The 18,289-nt window shown below is 41.7% G+C and overlaps 1 protein-coding gene and 1 long non-coding RNA gene across 4 annotated transcripts in view; one reads left to right on the top strand and one right to left on the bottom strand.

Annotated features, from left to right (window-relative positions):
* Positions 1-18,289, bottom strand: part of LOC309644496 (adenosine 5'-monophosphoramidase HINT2-like) — a 137,769-nt gene that overhangs the window by 86,488 nt on the left and 32,992 nt on the right. The window lies entirely within an intron of this gene.
* Positions 22-16,507, top strand: LOC309644511. The gene is made up of 2 exons (XR_014254468.1): positions 22-10,966; positions 11,278-16,507. It is a non-coding gene; the product is annotated as an uncharacterized lncRNA (long non-coding RNA).

The raw sequence follows: 18,289 nt of genomic DNA, 5'->3' as shown, positions 1-18,289 counted from the left end.
GTTGTCCCCAGAGTGACTGCCCCATGAGTGGGGCATCAGTGGCAATGGCTGGAATGTTTTTAAGGGAGGAAAGTATTCAAAATACACATTTATGCTCAGCAGTCTGCTGATCCTCTAGTAGTGAGTGGCAAAAATTGGCAAAGAACCCGAGTCATTAAATATTTTTTGTTGGCAGTTCTATAGGATTTCTCTCCTTATGTGCATGAGTTTCATCTGCATAGTTTGATATAAACAAAAAGCTACAAGCACTTTCACTTAACAAGAAAAAAAGCTGAGCCCCCAGACTCCAGTTCCCATTCAAACATCACTTTCCTCATCTCTCTACAAATACAAACAGCTTCACATTAAGGACAGTGAAGCTTCCCAGTTCTTTGCTCGTGCATGGCCCCATACACCCATCATTATTCAACTCTCAGTTTACGAATAAGCCACAGAACATTTTAGCTGCGGAAGGCAAGCCCTTTTATCGATGGGGACGTTGAATTGCTTCTCCTTGTTTACTTCCAAGAATAGGACGTCTCCGTAAACAAGACTGGCTGGGAACACATGCAAATTTCCAATCAATGCCCACCTTTGAAAATTCACAGCGTCTTTTGTGAACAGTCCAAATTACAGGGTATCAGATTCCCATTTCCCTTTTTAACATCTAATAATTAACCAGAAAGACAATCCATCAGGACTCTTACCACTGGGTAGGGGAGGAAGAACCAAGTGCAGGGAGCTCTTAACCTTGCTCTTGAAGGCCATTGAGAATACTCCTGTTACACTTTCCAAAACATCTCTGGGGTGATGATGGTTCTACTGAAAACAAAAAAACAAACCAAAAAAACTTTGTTCTTTCTATTCCGCTTTTGAACTGTAATAGAAGATAAGTTTTCCTGGTGTCATGACTATTGCCAAAGAAAAATGATCATCCTTGTGTAATGTAATAACACCTTGTATCTATACAACATCTCTGCTTCCAAAGCTCAAAGCACTTTCATGAAGCACTAACTCTTTCTATCACTTCCATCCTCACTGAGGTAGGTTGAGGCATGTATGTAATCCTCCTGTGCAGGACAGGAAAACAGAGACACTCAGAGGTTAAGTCAGTCCTCAGAGGTTGCACAGTCCAGTTAATGATGAAGCCAGAACTTTCTGCCTTCATTTACTGGGCTGCTTTCTCTTCTCCTACTGAGATTCCAAAACACATAAATAAATTCATCTGATGCTTCTCTGAAATGAAGAATAATAACGTTTACTTAAGGCAGAAAAAATATTTCACTTTCTTACCATCTCATAACAATGCATATTGTCTAAGGGCCTTAAAAAAAAAAAAAAGTCCAGACCCCTTATTTCTAGATGAGTAACAATTATGGCTTGGAAGATCACCACCTAGACACGTGCAGAACAGAGCTAAGACATAGCAGAAGAGGTGCAGATACGAGTTTCAAGAGTGTTACCTCCAGCTTCACTGAACAAGGCCACTAAAACATATAATACCAATTAGAATTAGGGCACCACACCAGACACACCATGTACGATTTCCCTTTTAATCCTGCATCAACCTGTAAGGAAGGTAATAGCATCCCCACTTTAGAGATGAGGAAAGTGAGACTTGGGAGGTCAAATTATTTATATAAGGACTCCAGCCAGAAAGTGACAACTCTAGGTGGCCCCGCAAAGGAGGGGATCTATGCCCAGAAGTCCTCAAAAAATAACCTGAGTAACACAGAACGATGGGTCGCAGATAAGCATCCTTTGGTCCATATATTAAGTTTAATCATAAGAAATTGCTGATATTCACCTCCTTTCAACCTACAGAAAGGAATAATTCAAATGATTCAAACTATTACTTTGGGGATCTTTGAGCTATCCTTGGGGAAAAAATATCTCCAAAGTATTAATACTAAGGATGAAGTCAGACACTGCCTTTGAAAGCACAATCGGGAGCTTGAGATGAAAGTCAGGCGGGATGGAAGTTGTAATTCAAAAAATTCCCCAGTTCATAAGAAGCTTAGCGAGAGAGGGTGTGTTCCCACCACTGGAGCAGAAACTTCCTTTCCCAAAAAGCCCTTCTAGGATTTTGCCCTTCCCATTCATCTCTTCCGATCAAATTCATCCTTTAGGCAAACACAGGAGGGATTAGAGACCTTTAATTGGCTTTGAGGAAAAAAATGGTAATCTGAGATGTCTGGGCAGGAACTATCTTGTGTCTTGTGGGAGAGAAGTGGGGAGAGAAAGAGAAAAGGAAATGTCTGCAGCTTGACAGGCTGTTCCCAGCCATAGCAGAGAGCATTCAAGAATAGGCAAGATTGTTAAGTCATTCACCCCAATCTGGCTGTGAGCTACAGGCATGCCATCTTGGATTTCTTCTTCCACTCAACTCTTCCTGTGCCTCTTAGGAAAGTTCAGTGGCATTCCAGAGTCTAGCTCAGTGGTTTTCACACTTTAGCATGATCTCAGTATCACCTGGGGCCTTGAGGGGTAGGGGCCTTGAAGGGTAGGGGCCTTGAAGGGTAGGGGCCTTGAGTAGGTCTGTAGTAGGTCCTAACAAATTCCCAGGTGATGCTAATCCTGCTGGTTCAAGGAACACACTTTAAAAACCACTAGCCTAACTCCCAGCTCTGCAAATGCATTGTATCTTCCTGCCACATAATTTCCTGGGCCATGTCTGCACAGACAGAAGCCACACATGATCCGGGGAGAAGAATCCACAGAGATGATGCTGTCCGAGGGTTTGTAACAATAGGTACTATAATACTGGCTTTGGTACAAAACAAGTGGTAACACAACTGGCGCTGTGGGATTCTTATTAATGGTAATAGCTAACAGTTATTAACTAGCTCGTATGTGCCAGGCCATATTGTCAAGTATCTACCCATATTATCTTTGAGATAAGTATACTGTTATTACTCCTGTTTTATAAACTTAGACTCTGAGCCTCAGTGGGTTAATTCAGTGGTCACTCAACCAGAGAATGGAGGAGCTGGGTCCAGAACCCACAACTCTGACTTAACTGCTGTACATGGTAGTTCCTGAACTGCAGAAACATTAAATCAGGTAAAGAGACATCCACCTCCAGTGCTCTTTGATAAAGGAATCAATATGGGTGAATGGGTGGCCATAGCTTTCTTCACTCAACTTTCCTATATCTTCTCTGGGGAATGCGAATATTCTCCTCCAGCCCCATTTTCTCCTCGACCTCACCTGTTAACACACAGGAAAATGCCTCATATGTTAAAGTGCAGGAGATTGGAAAAGGGAGTGCCCTGCTATCAGACATGGTGTCTTAGATTTATCTTTCCCTGTTGAAACAAACACCTAATTCCTCATGGGAACATCATCTGGTACTGGGGGACTCTGGCCCCAGAAATGTAATTATGGTTTGGGGCTCCATAGGGAGTAGATTGCAAGGGATAGGACACCTTCTTGATTTTATGACACTCAGTTCTTGCATTGTCTATCTCATCTCTTTGATGTTAAGGGACAGGAGGTGGAGATTGGAGCTGCAGATATACCAAGCTCTTATCTGACAGAGACTGGTTTCATTGTTACTGCTCTGGTTTTGCTATGCTACTTATCTAGTCTCATAACTTGCTCCTTCACCCTGAAGTTCCTATGTTATAGCTTAATCCAAGACCTGGCTTTAAAGAGGCCGCTTGCCCGGAATTACAAGCTCCTAAGGTAGGAGTTGATAGAACCTCCCCTCTCCATGGGAAAACGCCAAGCTTTTCCTAGGAGTTGGACATCTGGCATACAAAGTTCAGGTGCAACCTCATGGAACATATCATAGGCTAGGGATCTTCAGGAGCCCTGGCCACACAATGGCCATGGCGTCACAGAAGAGTGATGTTCTTGTCTAGTTCTGCCTTGACTCACCTCTTTGTTTTACTGGACTAAAAGTCTACAGAGGTGTGGCCACATGTTTGCTTCCCATCCTACTGTCTATCCTACTTTCCCTTGTGAATAATCAGGTGATGCATTAGGCCCAAACCAATCGCCCTTCATTCTGAGCATTTTCAAACCTGTTCAAATTCAAATATCTCCACATTAAAATTTCACATACCCTTTGACCTAGCAATATCATCTCTAGATATTTACTCTATAAATATACTTGCACATGTGCAAAATGAGATAGAACAGAATTGCCTATAATAGGAAAATATTGGAAACCATCTAATCCATCTGACCCATTATTATGGAATCAGCTAAATAAATTACAGGTAATCCATACAATGGAATAATATGCAATCACTGAGAGGAACGAAGCAATCTATCTTACCAATGTGGAACACATCACCAAAGTGTACTATTGAAGAAAAAGGGAAACTGAAAAGAGATTGCAATTTAGGGAGGTGAAGGAATTTGCCCAAGGTCCTATAATTTTGCTAGATGCAGAATCTTTGAATCTTTCCCTCCTAAAACTTCTACTAGTCTCTCTCTACTGGATCTTTGGCTCCGGCATATAAATAAAGTCATATTTCCCTTACTTCTCCCTCACTTAGAACCTATGCCCTCTTTTAAGCTACTGTCTTCTATGTCTTCTCTCCAACAAGCTTCTGGATGGTTTCACCTACACTCACTCTCCCCTCTTCCTCTACCATTCTCCTTAATCCTGTTGTTTAGCTTCCTCCCCCACCAATCCACAGAAAGTTGTCTTCCTAAGGGTAACTGACCTGTGATTGACAAACCTTACAATAAAGCCATATTTGTCTTTATCATAAGACATCTCTGCCTACATGATGCCCTTAACACTTGCTCCTTGGCCTCCTTCCATGAAAGCCCTCTCTCCTGGTTTGCCTCCACTTCTCTTACTGCTTCCTTTCAGACTCTCCTTGGCAGACGACTCTCCCTAATCCCACTCTTGTAATGTTTGTTCTCTGTATCCTTCTTGTCTCACCATATATATTTTCCTGGGCTCATCTGTCCTATTAATTTTATTACCACCTCTGTGCCAATAGCTTCCAAATGTCTTATCTTCAACTTTAGTTCTTTCAATGATCTGGAACTCAACCTCCAGCTTCTTTTTTTTTTTTTTTTTTTTTAATTTATTTATTTATGGCTGTGTTGGGTCTTCGTTTCTGTGCGAGGGCTAGTTGTGGCAAGCAGGGGCCACTCTTCATCGCGGTGCGCAGGCCTCTCACTATCGCGGCCTCTCTTGTTGCGGAGCACAGGCTCCAGACGTGCAGGCTCAGTAATTGTGGCTCATGGGCCCAGTTGCTCCGCGGCATGTGGGATCTTCCCAGACCAGGGCTCGAACCCGTGTCCCCTGCATTGGCAGGCAGATTCTCAACCACTGCGCCACCAGGGAAGCCCAACCTCCAGCTTCTTATATCATCACTTGGATGTCCCTCAGGCACGTCAAACTCTGCATGCACGAAAATCTGAATGCAACATCTTTTTTTCTCTCCCAGACCAACTAGTAGTTTCCCTATTTTAGTGAACAGTAACAACACCCTCCCGGTCACCAAAGACTGAAATCTTAGCATCATCTTTCACTGATGCTTCTTCATAATCTTCATATACCATCAATCACCAAGTCTTAATGCCTCCATCTCTGAAATATCCTTCTAATCTACACCATTTTCTCTAGCCTCAGGGCCATTATCTTAGTTTAGGTCACTATTACTGCTTGATATTCTATTACAACAGTTCCCTAGCTGCTGTGCCTGCCTCTAATCTCTGGCCCTTCCAACCCCTGCCATTCAATAACCCTGCCTTTTTTTGAAGTCCCTTTGATGACTCTGAGTAACCTTGAGAAGACATTTCAAGCTCCACATGCGATCTACAAATTTTCCATAATTTTCCCTTCCCTATTCTTTCAGCTTCATTTCCTGCTTCTCCCCTACATCCATCCATACTGAATAACTTACAGTCCCCCAAAGTCCCAGCCAGCAGCCCACCATTATGTGCTAAACATACTATAGCTTCTGCTTGTGATGCCCACCCTCCCTGTCCCATCCATTTGCCTGGCTTCTATCCATTCTATAAACTCAGCTCAATCATAACTTCCTCTGGGCACTTTCACCATAGTTTTCCTCACACCAATTTTAGCTGAGTTAGCTATTGTCCATCTCTACCTCTATGATCCTCTGTGCTTCTTTCTATTTTTAATGCCTCATACTACACTTTAAAAAGGAACTTATCTCTTTTTTAGTTTATCTTTTCTTCTCCTACAGTTATAGTTCCTTGCAAATAAGGACTATTTTTCACTTCTCTTTCTATCCCTAGGGGCTATGTAGTGTCTATCACACAGTTAGTACCCAGTTCCTGACAAGTGATTAACGATTAGGTTGTCATCCTTCTGATTTCTAGAACAGTATTCTTTACACTACCCCTAAAATAATAATTGACTGATTGATTAAAAGGGAGGTATATCCACAGTCAACAGTGACCTGTAAAACATGAGATTGTTCTTCACATGATACAGAATCATAACTATACAAATCTCCCATGACTCCAAAGACCTGAGAACTGGAATTATGTTTCAAGAACTAATTTAACTCTTATTTGTGTCCTGAGAATTGTTATTCATTCAAGTATTTATATATGTTGGCTTCTAATTACTGGTTAAAGCTGGAGACAGTCCTTATACCCAGATGATCTTGCTAAAGTTCATTTCAGGGATGACACTGGAAACCATTCTCAGATTTGACTGCAATTTGTAAGAATCACTGCACTGCTAAGACTTTGACTCTGTGATTCTCATCCAGAGAATTCCTCAGCTGACTGGCAGGTTTGTTGAGAAATGCCCCAATCCTAGAGAACACCCTCAATTGTCTGTCAAGTCACAGATGAAGCACCTGGAGTAGATCTCTGATTCCACACCATCCCATTTTCTTCCAACCTCCTTCATTTGCTAATGAAACGTCAGGGTCAGTGAGCTTGATTAATCATGGATAGATTCACTGGAAGTTTACATCATTTTAATTTCCAGATTTCATGCCATGGGACCAACTTGCAGGGGAAACTGCTTTAGAGTAAAGCTATGCGTAAAACCTAAGTAATGAAACCTATCCAAGTAGAGTCCAAGATGGGATCATATGATAGAAAATTTAACCATAAAGCAAATAGAAACCCACCCGCGCAGAGTCCTCTATAAGCTCCAGAAATTAATTTGTACATAGATTTGTTTAGAACTCAAAGTTTATCTTCCCAAAGAAGTTGTTACACATCCTGAATCCCTTCCCCAGCCTTTTAATAGGTATTTAATGCTCCTCCTATTTGACTCTGATAGAACCAAAGAATCTATCTGCTGCACCCAACACTATGTATGTGGGCAACAATATGGTAAGTCCAACTTCCAACAAGCAAATTTTCTGACTTTCCCACAATGCTTGCAGGGGGAGAAACCACAATGCTTGAGGAGGATGTTGAGGAAACCCCCAAGACAGGGCAAGGGGGAGTTTGCATGAGCTCCAGCCTGCTGGGCTGGGGAAGCTGTTTCTTGCAGCCAGTCCCATCCCAACTGGGCATTCGTACTTCAGGAGGCGGCTCATGAAGCAAAAAGGAAATTCCACAGCATCAGACAGACCCAAATTGAGGGACATTCCACAAAATAATTGGCCTGTAGTCATCAAAAATATCACGAAAGACAAAGAAAGACTGAGAAGCTCTCCCAGATTAAAAAAGACTAAAGTCATGTTAACTGAAGGCAACAAGAGATCCTGGATTTTCTGTTACTATAAAGAACATTATTGGGACAATTGGGGACCTGAATGAAGTCTAGATAATAGTTCTATGTCAGTGTTAATTCCTGATTTTGATAATGGCACGGTGATTATATAAGAGAGTGTCCTTGTTTTCAGGAAATATGGAAATATACACTGAAATATTTAAGGGTAAAAAGTCATTATTTTTATGAGTTATCCTCAAACAGTTCTGGAGGAATATATATGTATATATGAAAGAAAGACAGAAAAAAAAAAAAAGGAAGAAGGAAAGAAAGGAAGATAAAGAAAGATGGGAGGGAGGGAAGAAAGAAAGAAGGAAAAGAGAGAGAGGGGGATAAAAAGGGTGGGAGGGAGAACTGGTCAAACACTGAATGTAAAGAGTATGCAGTATAATTCTGCAAATTTTCTGGGAGTTTGAAATTATGTTAAAATAAAAAATTTTTTGAGATGTCACCATGTTATTATAATTCTCAGTCATGCAGGCTTGGGAGCCTCAAATGCTTTTTAAGTTTTTTTCACTTGAGTAACAATAGAGCTATGCTACAAGTCCTCCAAGGACGAGGCCACCCCTTAGAAAGTGTCTTTGTCTCTGGTTCTTCTATGCTGAGCTGGCTCCTGGTGGGAGCGGAGAGCCAGCCTAGCAGCCTGGAGCTGTCTCCAAAGCACCCGCAGTTGTGAGTCTTCTGAACAGAGCTTCCCACTCTGAAGGCATGAGCAACATTCAACGACTTCACCCAAAACTTTGGTTGAGCCTGTTTGATCTGGCATCCTGTAGTTTTATTCTGCTATGCTTGGATAACTGTGTGGATCTATTTACAGCTTTCGTTGTTGCCCGAGAATGTGGCTTTGAGACAGTGTCGTAGATCCAACATGGATCTAATGATTTTTTTATGATACCTAGATTCACTCCTGGGCCTCTCCCTCCTCCTCTCCTGCAGGGTCATCTGTGCCACAGGACCCAGGCTAGTCTCTTCATCCCAAGTGGCTCACCCAGACCGCCCCCCCCCCGGGCCTTTTCTTCCAACAGCTATCACGGTGAAATGCTTGACACTGCTCTGCTCAGGCTTGTCCATGTGCCAAAATCAACATGCAATACGTACTTTGGGGTTTTATAGAGCTGACCCCAAAATATCTATTTACCCAAATGTTGACATTCTCATGAGTAATGGGCAAAGCTCCGAGGACACACTGTTGGTGGCAGAGCAGAATTCGGAATCCCACTCAGAATCTTGGAATTGGACAGGGATGTAGAGACTGTCCATTCCAACCATCACATTTTAGGATAAGGAAAACGGGGCTGCAAGCAGTTAATAACTTGTCCATCAAAACCAGCATTGGAACCCAGGTCTTCCATCCCCTGGATCAGTTCCTTTTGAGTCTACTAAAGAAGTGAATGCCCTTGGGCGAAACAGCTCTGGGAGCCTGTATTATTAGGTGGGTAATGGTGAAGGCAGCCTCCCAAATACATACTTTGGGATTAGAGACAACATTTCCAAATCCTTTTTCTGAGTCCTACATGAAGAAACCTCAAACCCAGGATTCCAGCCAAAAACAATGATTCTCAAGTCCCTCTGAAATCCTGGATGGATGTTTAACCCAGCAACGTACTAGCCGACTCCAGTGGCAGACACAGGTCTCAACAGAGCTCCAGGGCTGATGCTTCAAAGGGGGTGAATGTGTGTGTGTGAGTCTGAATCACACGCAGTAGGTCATGTGCTGTTATCAACAGGATGAGTGAGGGCAAGAGAATATGAGGGAAATGTCTGAAAAGGAATGCGGTATGATGTGCCCCTGTTAACTTGATTCAAACGTTTCTCACAGCTTACAGAAAAGCTTACTGAGAAACTTTACAGGGAAACTTCCAGAAAAATATACTGGAAAAGGGATATTTCACTCTTTCTCAGGTCCTAGTACCAAACAGGACAAACGAAACTATTAACTCATTCATTTATTCACTCACTCTCTCAATCATTCATTCACTCATTTATTTATTCACTCACATGACAAATAATTGTTGATTTCCACTTTGTAATAGGTATCGTGATGGATTACAGTGAGGTCCCTTAGGCTCACAGTTCTAATCTCCTTAATATATAAAGAGCTGATACAAACAATAAGAAAAAAACAAAACCTAATCAAAGGTTGACCAAAAGATATTCATAGGGAGTTCACAGAAAAAGAAATGGAAAGATTGGCTAAACACATGAAAGGGTACTCACCATCACTAGGCATCAGGGGAATCAAATTAAAAAAGTGAGATAGCATTTTTAGCCATCAGGTCAGTTAAAATTTAACATACTAATAATATCCAGTGTCTTAAGTCTGTGGATAAAGAGACTGTGGATGTTGTTGGTGCTGGAAATATAAATTGAGATAAAATTTCAAGAGAGCAATTTGGCAGTAGCTATCAAAAATTTTTAATGCACACTCTACCCCTATGTTTCAACTTGCAAAAATCCATCATGATTCCTTCTCTTGCTACACAGCATTCCTTCCCCCTTCTAGTAACAGGAGCAAGAATAACTTGGGAATCTCTCCACTACCTCATCTTCAGTCCATGTCACAAGGGGGTCTGTGCCTAGGTATGGCCAATAAAAGCATTACATCCCTCCAGCCTCAAGAATTGGTTCGGGGATGGGCATGTGAGTCAATGTGACACAATCTGGGGACATTGCCTAGAGCTACTGAAGGAAAATTGTCCTCTGTTTTCCAATGGACGTGGACTTTTGAGAATCAAAGCATGGAGTTACTGGCAGCCACTTTGCCCCTGAAAAGGAAGGCCTTGGGAATGAAACAGCACAGAGGACAACAGAAGTGTGTGTGTGTTGGGGGTAGGGAGGGCACAGGGCTCTGTGATACCTCTTGAGCCCCTAGCAGCTGATTCTAAAGTTAGATCCACCCTCTCAGCCAATAAATTTGCTTTTTGCTTAAACTAGTTTAGGTTGGGTTTTCTCTTGCTTACAACTAAAAAAATCCAGGCAGAAACACTCATCAGCAGGATGACTAACACGTGTACAAGGACATAAACGGTTATTGCAGCATTTTTTATCACAGTGGAAAAAGTATCAGCACCCTCAGTGTTCATCAACAGGAGAAATGTTTACATAATTATAGTACCTCCATACTATATTCTGGAATATAAGGGTATCATATTACTGGGAAAAAAAAGCAAGTCACAGTACAATACGTATGTGATTTCAGTCATGTGAAAGGGCCTATATAGGTGTGTGTTCACATGTATTTATCATTGTATATATACTTTTGTAAATGCATTTACATTTGCATATATACAAACATATATATGCATGTGTGTATGTAGTTATATATATATATTTTTTTAAATATATTTATTTATTTATTTTTGGTTGCGTTGGGTCTTCGTTTCTGTGCAAGGGCTTTCTCTAGTTGCAGCGAGTGGGAGCCACTCTTCATCGCGGTGCGCGGGCCTCTCACTATCGCGGCCTCTCTTGTTGCAGAGCACAAGCTCCAGACGCGCAGGCTCAGTAGTTGTGGCTCACGGGCCTAGTTGCTCCGCGGCATGTGGGATCTTCCCAGACCAGGGCTCGAACCCGTGTCCCCTGCATTGGCAGGCAGATTCTTATCCACTGCGCCACCAGGGAAGCCCTGTAGTTATATTTTTAAATGTGAATGTATAGATATACAGAAAAAGGTTGGAAGTATACATACCAAATGGTGGTTACTTCTGGGAAGGGGATTAGACCAGCATAGGAGAGTGAAAAGAGGGGAACAGATAATGAAGGAGGCTTTAATATTTTATTCTGTTTTTCCTTTATTTTTTTAAATGTTTACAAAAAGAAGTAAAAGGGGTAGATGCAAAATTCCTCAACAAAATACTAGCAAACAGAATCCAACAGCACATTAAAAATATCATACACCGTGATCAAGTGGGGTTTATCCCAGGAGTTCAAGGATTCTTCAATATACACAAATCAATCAATGTGATACACTATATTAACAAATTGAAGGATAAAAACCATATGATAATCTCAATAGATGCAGAAAAAGCTTTTGACAAAATTCAACACCCATTTATGATAAAAACCCTCCAGAAAGTAGGCATAGAGGGAACTTACCAGAACTTAATAAAGGCCATATCTGACAAACCCACAGCCAGCGTTGCTCTCAATGGTGAAAAACTGAAACCATTTCCACTAAGATCAGGAATAAGACAAGGTTGCCCACTCTCACCACTATTACTCAACATAGTTTTGGAAGTTTTAGCCACAGCAATCAGAGAAGAAAAAGAAATAAAAGGAATCCAAATTGGAGAAGAAGAAGTAAAGCTGTCACTGTTTGCAGATGACATGATACTATACATAGAGAATCCTAAAGATGTGACCAGAAAACTACTAGAGCTAATCAATGAATTTGGTAAAGTAGCAGGATACAAAATTAATGCACAGAAATCTCTTGCATTCCTATACACTAATGATGAAAAATCTGAAAGAGAAATTAAGGAAACACTCCCATTTACCATTGCAACAAAAATAATACAATACCTAGGAATAAACCTACCTAAGGAGAAAAAAGACCTGTATGCAGAAAGTTGTAAGACACTGATGAAAGAAATTAAAGATGATACAAACAGATGAGAGATATTCCATGTTCTTGGATTGGAAGAATCAACATTGTGAAAGTGAATATACTACCCAAAGCAATCTACAGATTCAATGCAATCCCTATCAAACTACCACTGGCATTTTTCACAGAACTAGAACAAAAAATTTCACAATTTGTATGGAAACACAAAAGACCCTGAATAGCCAAAGCAATCTTGAGAAAGAAAAACGGAGCTGGAGGAATCAGGCTCCCTGACTTCAGACTATACTACAAAGGTACAGTAATCAAGAGAGCACGGTACTGGCACAAAAACAGAAATATAGACCAATGGTAGAGGATAGAAAGCCCAGAGATAAAACCATGCACATATGGTCACCTTATCTTTGAGAAAGGAGGCAAGAATGTACAATGGAGAAAAGATAGCCTCTTCAATAAGTGGTGCTGGGAAAACTAGACAGCTACATTTAAAAGAATGAAATTGGAACACTCCCTAAAACCATACACAAAAATAAACTCAAAAGGGATTAAAGACCTAAATATAAGGCCAGACACTATAAAACTCTTAGAGGCAAACATAGGCAGAACTCTCTATGATATAAATCACAGCAAGATCCTTTTTGACCCACCTCCTAGAGTAATGGAAATAAAAACAAAAATAAACAAATGGGACCTAATGAAACTTGAGTTTTTGCACAGCAAATGAAACCATAAACAAGACAAAAAGACAATCCTCAGAATGGGAGAAAATATTTGCAAACGAAGCAACGGACAAAGGATTAATTTCCAAAATATACAAGCAGCTCACGCAGCTCAATATCAAAAAAACAAACAACCCAATTCAAAAATGGGCAGACGACCTAAATAGACATTTCTCTAAAGAAGATATACAGATTGCCAACAAACACAGGAAAGGATGCTCAACATCACTAATCATTAGAGAAATACAAATCAAAACTACAGTGTGGTATCACCTCACACCAGTCAGGATGGCCATCATCAAAAAATCTACAAACAATAAACGCTGGAGAGGGTGTGGAGAAAAGAGAACCCTCTTGGGCTTCCCTGGTGGCGCAGTGGTTGAGAATCTGCCTGCCAATGCAGGGGACATGGGTTCGAGCCCTGGTCTGGGAAGATCCCACATGCCGCGGAGCAACTAGGCCCGTGAGCCACAACTACTGAGCCTGCGCGTCTGGAGCCTGTGCTCCGCAACAAGAGAGGCCTCGATAATGAGAGGCCCGTGCACCGCGATGAAGAGTGGCCCCCACTTGCCACAACTAGAGAAAGCCCTCGCACAGAAATGAAGATCCAACACAGCCATAAATAAATAAATAAATAAATAAATAAAATAAACCCAAAGTTTAAAAAAAAAAAAGTAAGCTGAAATATTAAAAAAAAAAAAAAGTTGTTGTTGTTAAAAAAAAAAAAAAAAAAAAGAGAACCCTCTTGCACTGTTGGTGGGAATGTAAATTGATAAAGCCACTATGGAGAACAGTATGGAGGTTCCTTAAAAAACTATAAATAAAACTACCATACGACCCAGCAATCCCACTACTGGGCATATATCCTGAGAAAACCATAATTCAAAAAGAGTCATGTACCTCAATGCTCATTGTAGCTCTATTTACAATAGCCAGGACATGGAAGCAACTTAAGTGTGCATCGACAGGTGAATGGATAAAGAAGATGTGGCACATATATACAATGGAATATTACTCAGCCATAAAAAGAAACGAAATTGAGTTATTTGTAGTGGGGTGGATAGACCTAGAGTCTGTCATACAGAGTAAAGTAAGTCAGAAAGAGAAAAACAGATACTGTATGCTAACACATATATATGGAATCTTAAAAAAAATGGTTCTGAAGAACCTAGTTGCAAGACAGGAATAAAGACGCAGACATAGAGAATGGACTTGAGGACACGGGGAGGGGGAAGGGTAAGCTGAGACGAAGTGAGAGAGTAGCACTGACATATATACACTGCCAGATGTAAAATAGATGACTAGTGGGAAGCAGCTGCATAGCACAGGGAGATCATCTCGGTGCTTTGTGACCACCTAGAGGGGTGGGATAGGGAGGGTGGGAGGGAGACGCAAGAGGGAGGGGATATGGGGATATATGTATACGTATAGCTGATTCACTTTGTTATACAGCAGAAACTAACACAACATTGTAAAGCAATTACACTCCAATAAAATATTAAAAAAAAAGAAATATTGTGTCCCCAGCTGAAAAAATAAATAAATAAACATTAAAAAAAAAAAGAAGGAAAAGGGAATCCAAACACAAATAATGGCATATGAAAAGGTAAGTCAACACTGAAAGAGAACACTGATATGTCTTGGGTTAGGTTCCTCCAAAAGCCAACCCTGAGATAAGGCTTCCAGGGCAAGTAGTTTATTCGAGAGGTGATTCCAAGAAATACTGGTAGGGAAATGGGGAAGTGAAGCAGGGAAGAAAGGAAGCAAATTGAGGATGCATCAAGCCCAAGTTACCACTGAGAGTAACTAGAGCTTAACCCTGCAGGGGAAGTCACAGAACAATGCAGAACATGTGCCTCAGAGTTATCCCACCTGAGGGAGGTGGGAGCTGGGGCAATTATATGCCCATTCTCGAAAGTTGTTGGTAAGAGATGCTTCCAGGGGCCATTAATTCCTTGGCACTTCAAGTCTTCCCCATGCATGGGCAGAGCGTGTCAGGTGCTGGCAGCTGGAATTTGGGCCAGCATGCATTAAAATGTTAAATATCAAGGGAACGTGCACAGGGCACAGAGATCACTACTTTGAGTGTATTCTCAAAAGGAGCACAGTGTAGACAGGGAACAGATGGTGTTGGAAGAGGTGGGAGAGGAGACCTGTGAGGTCAGGGTGAGGGTGGGAGGTTGGGTTGGTGACGAGATCTTTTCCACCATATTAAGAACTTCTTGACAATGGGAAGCTACCTGTGTGCGCAAGTAACAGAAGGGTACTATCACATTCATAGAAATTCACTCTAGAGCAGGAGGTCTAATTGTGGAGGTCTAGTATTCGAAACGTTAGTGTGTAAAGATCCACTATTGGGTGTGTCACACGTAACACTCATCCTTTCAACAAGTGTCTATTGAGCTTCCACTATGAATACCTGTTAGGCCCCAGGAATATGTTTGTAATAGTTTTCTAAATAGAGTTTGCAAGTGATTTTTCTTAATGAAATGCAGACAATTCCATAACCATCATGTGATACCAGGTCTGTGTACAGCTCCTCATATTCTCTTGAGGGGAACACATAGGAAAGGAGCCACAGCCTTGGGGTATAGTGCGAGCCATGGGTGCCCCCCACCCAGGATGTATATTACACATAAGCACCATCTGTCAGCATTAAAATTGTTAAGACATTAACAATTGGTTTAAAATGAAGTTAGGTCACAAACTGGGACAATCGGGGAGATTTTGTCCAGCTGTCTAGGAAAGAGAGAATACAAATGAAGGCTGCCTTGTCAAGTATTGAAGGGAGGAGATGATTTGGGGCTGGTTATTCTCCACTTGTTCTTACCCCACCAGGTCCAGTTTGCTCCCATCTCAGTCCTTTCTGTGCCCCAGGAGACTTAGCCCTATGACCTATAGCACTAAATTCCTTTGCCCTCTGATTTTTCATTGGTCTTTGTCAGTGAGAAGCACCAGTAGAAGATGAGAGGATGGGGGTGGGGGGGAGGGAGAGTGGTCAGGGCGTCCGTTCTCCCTGCCCCACTCTTGCCTCAATGCAGTTTTGGCAGTGGCTGCACTGCAATTTCGGATCCCATTGGGTGGCCCTTCTTCCAGAGTCCCAAGCTCACATATAAGGGACTTTTGAGAATTCCACTGCCGCCCTTGCCCCTTATTTCCCAGGGAGTTAATAGCATCCTATGGTTGTCCCTGGGTCTTTCGTTATTCTTTCCTAGCTTCCTCATCCCTGCTCTGTAAGTGGGCTCTTCATTAAACTCTCTGCCATTCAGCCTTTTGAGTGCTTCCTGCAGGAACTCTAATTTCTACAGAACACAAAAGGTTGTTTCTGAGGTTACTTGATTAGATTTCATGATTAATCGGATGTGTGCCTGGGAGGTTGGGAGAAGGAAAAAATGAAGCTTCCTCAGGCTCTGGGCTAAAACAGTGAGACACGTAGTTGGTGGTGTCAGGTATGAAGCCAAAGAGTCACATAAGAACCACCACGTAGAGAAGCAGCAGGAGGAAGGAGTAGGCGGGACCACCCACAGGTGAGTTAGCATCGTGGATGTGTTGACTTGGCTCTCCAGGTGGAGATACTGACATTGGAATTCAGGCGTTGGAGTAGGAGCTAAGGAATGAATTGAGTTTGGAGATTGATTCGGAAGAATGAAAAACCATTTTAAAACCTGAGGCAAAATTTGCCATTTACACCTCCACCCTTTTTTCTCTGCTTCTGCTTCTCCCTCAGCCCCACGCCACTCCTCCTCCTTCAACCAGATTCCCCACATCTCCACCCAAGTTTACCCTTCTAAAATAATATTGCAGGGACTTCCCTGGTGGTCCAGTGGTTGAGACTCCGTGCTCCCACTGCATGGGGCTCGGGTTCCATCCCTGGTTGGGGAACTAAGATCCCACATGCCACGTGGCTGGCCAAAAAAATAAATAAAGAAAAAATAAAATAAAATAATACTACATATTTTCAAGCCTCCCCTTTTTTCATCACCAAAGATTTTCTAGTTTCCAATCCCTCAGAGGCCAGAGTACTGTTTTCCAAAATGGCAATGAACTCCTGGGACAAATCACCTCCTCCTCATGTAAAAATGAACTCACACATTATTGTTCCAAGGGAGGATTTGTACATTTCAAAGGACAATGGCTGGACCACCAATTGGATAATGATTGAAATCTTTGTTTCTCAAAACAAGATCTTCCTGCCCCAGAGGAGACAAGACAGTATTCCTGGGAGTGTTCAGGGCTGTGGGATAAACGTGGCCCATCTTCCTGGAACATCAGTGTTACTCAAAGATTTGAGGGTGGGTGACAGTTTTAAGTTAAATAAAACACGAGTATGTTATGGAAAGGATGAAAATTCCTAGCAATTTTAAAGATAAAACATAAGCCTCCAAAACATTCCCCGCCAAAAGGTTCACATTAAATTTGACCTTCTTGTTGGGGTACGTAGTGGGAAAGTTGGGCTAAGTCAGTGGTTCTCTGAGGACTATGCCAAAGATGGGAATTTCTGGACATTGGAGGGCAAATACTTTAGAACCAGCCAGACTTAAGATACCCCCATAAATCATGCCTCTTTAGCCCACCCAGACACCATATACCACAAGCCTGTGCCTGAAATGACCATTTCTTGTTCAGCTGCCTTTCCTCGCTTTGGAACTTGGGGCATAAAATGCCTTTCAGATGATGTAAATGCCTTTCAGATGATGTAAATCCATCCCTCCATCTATCCATCCAGCCTTCTTTAGGTTTTTCTGTTGTACACTGGTTTAAGTGTAATACATTTGCTTTCTTCCTGCAGGGAACATATCCTAGTTCCAGAAAAATCTTGCAAGGGAGAGGAAAATAAATACATACACCAACTTCTTGAAACATTTGGCACCTGCCACAATCACCAATAAATCTAAGTTGGACAGCTTGACATTTCCTCAAACAAGACCCCGCCTCTCAAAGAACATTTGTCCGAACATGAAAAACAATAAAAGCCCCGCTGATAGAATGCAAAACATGTTCCCTTGTCTAACTGGAGAAGCAAAAACAAATAATTGTTTGCTTAGGCAGCAATTTGAACCATTCCACAGTCCGTGGATATCACAATCCTGTTCAAATGGCCTCAGCAATAACCTCCAATAATCTTCAGATTAGAAAGATTTATACACTGTCCCAACACTCAATTTTTCGAAAACCACCTGTCCAAAGAAAACTGTACTCTGATCTTCTTAAACATTGGATATGCCTGAATGAAGGCTGTGTAACTCACGGCATCCTTTTTTACTTTGTAAAAACACAGTTGTCAGTTCCGGCCTTAGAAACAATTCAACTTATAAACAATTTAATGGAGGTTTCCTGTCTCCTCCTTTCCCCTTT

The sequence above is a fragment of the Balaenoptera physalus genome (genome assembly GCF_965194825.1).
Source record: "Balaenoptera physalus genome assembly, chromosome: 16".
In the NCBI taxonomy this organism is placed as follows: domain Eukaryota; kingdom Metazoa; phylum Chordata; class Mammalia; order Artiodactyla; family Balaenopteridae; genus Balaenoptera; species Balaenoptera physalus.
Note: the sequence above shows the minus strand (reverse complement) of the source record. Positions and strands in the feature narration are given on the sequence as shown.